General features: G+C 45.1%; 1 long non-coding RNA gene across 1 annotated transcript; it reads left to right on the plus strand.

Annotated features, from left to right (window-relative positions):
- Positions 1 to 1,159: 1,159 nt before the first annotated feature.
- On the plus strand, positions 1,160 to 2,108 carry LOC120924765. Its single transcript, XR_005746418.1, has 3 exons — positions 1,160 to 1,388; positions 1,474 to 1,630; positions 1,986 to 2,108. It is a non-coding gene; the product is annotated as an uncharacterized LOC120924765 (long non-coding RNA).
- Positions 2,109 to 4,158: the final 2,050 nt, after the last annotated feature.

The following is a 4,158-nucleotide window of genomic DNA, read 5'->3' on the forward strand; positions in this document are numbered from 1 at the left end:
GTATATAAATACATTTCACATGCATATATCATATAGTGAACCAAGATAAAAATAGAAATAGAGTAGCTGTGGATGCTGGCAGGCAGGCTAAATGCATGCAGGAAAAAAGACAGGGGAGGGAAAGCCCAAGGGTAAAAACCCGTGGGGGAGGGGGGGAAAAAAATTGGAGAAAGATGAACTCTCAGGCCCAGAAAACACCAAACCGCAGCCGCAGAGTGTCCCTAATCCTACATAGCGGGGACAAGGTAACATGGTAATAGAGGACATACAGGGTATGGTAAAGGTAAAGATAATAATATAGTAGATCTAGTACTGACCAAACTGGCTTACCTAGAGGAGCATCAGTTGAGATTAGGGGTAACAGTAACCCGGAGTCTGAACTGGTGAAGGGTTAATGGTTAAAAGAATAAACTTGTACTGGCATCCAGTGAAAAAGTTCCATCTGCACCATAGTAGTATATAGCCAATGCAGATTGCAGCTAAAAATCTATGGATAAATATATAGCAATAAGATGCTAAGTTCTAAAATGACATGCATAACCATTTAAATAAAATAGCAAAACGAGGCTTACCCAGTGAAGGTAGATAGAGCTAATCAGGCTGTAACCATGGTGAGTTGAAATTAACACAGGAGTGTAAGCTGATCATATAGCAATACAGTGAATTTAAACACAATATTCACAATGGATGCACCCCAGATAGGTAACAAGGGGCCAAGTATAGACAAGCCCTGTCAGGTCTCTGAAATAGACAAATAGAGGGCTTAGAATGGCACTGCCATAAGGAGTCAACCAGATTGAACTAGCTTGTAAAGGAGGTAGAAAAACATACCTGATAGTAGAACTGCAGGCATATAAATAGTGTCCGTATGCCTCCCGGGAGGCTACAGATGTATGTGCTAGGGCTGAGGGCCCTTAAATAGCTCCCTGTCCCGCCCGGATCGACATACACCTCGGCGCTGCCGGGTGATGTCATCAGAGCTGGCCGCATAGTTACCAATGCGTGCGCCCCACAGGTGGAACGAGCGTATTGCATTGGATATACTGTGATTACTATATCCATCCACTATATCTGTAGCCTCCCGGGAGGCACACGGACACTATTTATATGCCTGCAGTTCTACTATCAGGTATGTTTTTCTACCTCCTTTACAAGCTAGTTCAATCTGGTTGACTCCTTATGGCAGTGCCATTCTAAGCCCTCTATTTGTCTATTTCAGAGACCTGACAGGGCTTGTCTATACTTGGCCCCTTGTTACCTATCTGGGGTGCATCCATTGTGAATATTGTGTTTAAATTCACTGTATTGCTATATGATCAGCTTACACTCCTGTGTTAATTTCAACTCACCATGGTTACAGCCTGATTAGCTCTATCTACCTTCACTGGGTAAGCCTCGTTTTGCTATTTTATTTAAATGGTTATGCATGTCATTTTAGAACTTAGCATCTTATTGCTATATATTTATCCATAGATTTTTAGCTGCAATCTGCATTGGCTATATACTACTATGGTGCAGATGGAACTTTTTCACTGGATGCCAGTACAAGTTTATTCTTTTAACCATTAACCCCTCACCAGTTCAGACTCCGGGTTACTGTTACCCCTAATCTCAACTGATGCTCCTCTAGGTAAGCCAGTTTGGTCAGTACTAGATCTACTATATTATTATCTTTACCTTTACCATACCCTGTATGTCCTCTATTACCATGTTACCTTGTCCCCGCTATGTAGGATTAGGGACACTCTGCGGCTGCGGTTTGGTGTTTTCTGGGCCTGAGAGTTCATCTTTCTCCAATTTTTTTCCCCCCCTCCCCCACAGGTTTTTACCCTTGGGCTTTCCCTCCCCTGTCTTTTTTCCTGCATGCATTTAGCCTGCCTGCCAGCATCCACAGCTACTCTATTTCTATTTTTATCTTGGTTCACTATATGATATATGCATGTGAAATGTATTTATATACTCATGTTTTTTCTCCATTATTGTAGCACATTTATAACAAAAAGTCCTTTGAAGAAGCGCCATATCTCAGCGCGAAACATGTCAGGCCACAGCGATTCCTTTGTCATCGTTTAGACCTTCAGTCTATGCAGTCTTCGGTCCTTCCTCAGGAACTTATACAATCTATAAGTGGTTGGAGGTTCTTTGTTTGTCTTTATCAACAGTATATCTCAATAACCAGTTGAAATTCTTTTTTATGTAATTATGTTTAATTACCAATTCCTGATGGTTCTCACTGAATACTGTAACGCTGTGTAATTTTGTTTTTGTGCAAATTCAATCATATGGAGATTTTCTTAAAGTGTTTAATAATACCTTGTGTAATAAATATATTTTTTTTTAGCAAAAATTTCCCCCTGTTTGTGGTGACTACTATCTTTACCAGTTTACAGTGCCCTCAAAGTCCATGACTTGCCCCTAGGTCATTTTTTCCATTTTGAATAAGGGCCAGCTTGTCACGGACCCGACGTCTCGGGTCATTTATCTTTTTGTTGACATTGTCGGGGGTCCTGGTCTCATTACCGACAGCATTGACCTCCAGGGTGATCTCCTCCAGGATCTCCCTCTTATGTGCCCTGCTGGTCCGTGCACTGTGGGCACCATAGAGGAACTGATCAAATTTGGCTATTGCTGAAAAAATAATAGTCCTCTCCTCCTTAAAAAAGTTCTTCTTCCTCCTCTCCTTGCCTCCATTTACAGTTGCCGCCATCGCTCAGCAAAAGTACCTTGCTTCAGGGGGAGAAACGAGCAGGATGTACTTTTGCGCCGGACAGGCGTATGGCTGGGCATATTTATGCGCTCGGCGTAAGCCGGTGGGCCGGCGTATCCCAGGAAGTTGCGCCGGCGTAGTTGTGAGCATGTGCACAGGGGAGCGATCATACGTCCACGTCACTGCGCATGCTCCGTTCATGATACGCCGGGCGTAAAACACTGCTCCACGCTCAGACCATCATTTGCATAAGGTCACACCCACTTACACTGGCTTACGCCTACGAAATTACGTTATGCCGGCGCAACGTTGGGAGCATTTCCATTGTGAATACTGTGCTCGCCGCTCTGCGCAACATCGGCGTAGCGTATATTCGATACGCTACGCCCGCCTAAAGATGCGCCGAGGTATGTGAATCTGGCCCATTGTCTCAGAAGGTGGTCTTCTTGGTGGCTATTACGTCCGTCAGACGTGTTTCTGAGCTGCAAGGCTCCGTTTCTGTTTTTTCACAAGGATAAGGTTGTGCTGCGTCCGCAGCCTTCCTTCCTTCCTTCCTTCCTAAGGTCGTTTCGGCAAATCATCTCAATGAGAATATTGTCCTCCCGTCCTTGTGTCCTCGCCCGTCACATCCAAGGGAGACTGCGTTGCACTCCTTATACGTTGTTCAGGCTATGCGGGTGTACCTTTCAGCTACTGCTCCGTTCCGGAGGTCTGACTCATTGTTTGTTTCGGTGGCTGGTCCTAAGAAGGGCCTGGCGGTCTTGTCGGCCTCCATTTCTAGGTGGATCAGGCAGATCGTGATCCAGGCTTATGCTCTAAAGGGGCAGGCGCCCCCCTTTCCTGTCATGGCGCATTCCACCAGGGCAATAGGTGCCTCTTGGGCTTTCCGAAAACCAAGCGTTCGTTTCCCAGGTGTGTAAGGCAGTGACTTGGTCGTCCGTTCACACTTTTACAAAATTTTACAAGGTTGATGTGAGTGCATCTTCGGATGCTTCATTCGGCCACAAGGTTTTGTAGGCGGCCGTTTGAAGGTTGCAACTCCTCCGTTGAGGAGCTCTGGTTTTTGTAGAGGTGATGTTTGGTTTTAATGCTGTTCCCACCCCTCGTTTTTTGACACTGCTTTGGAACGTTCCACTTTGTCAAAAGAGTGCTGTGTCCGTCCATGAACGAAAGAGAAAATAGGATTTTTGTACTCGCTGTAAAATCCCTTTCTCTGAGTTCATGGACGGACACAGCACCCACCCCTCCTTTATGTGTTTGTACTGCTTGTTGACAAACTGAGCTGCATGGTGCAGGGAGAGGGGCTATACCTAGTGGGACCGCCCCCGGTTCGGTACTGTACACTTTGTTTGATATGTTTAAATATTAACCTGTTTCTGCCTAGTCCTCTCCTAGTTGAAGGCTGAATACCCACTTTGTCAAGAGAGTGCTGTGTCCGTCCATGAACTCAG

Source organism: Rana temporaria, chromosome 1, assembly GCF_905171775.1.
Source record: "Rana temporaria chromosome 1, aRanTem1.1, whole genome shotgun sequence".
NCBI lineage: Eukaryota > Metazoa > Chordata > Amphibia > Anura > Ranidae > Rana > Rana temporaria.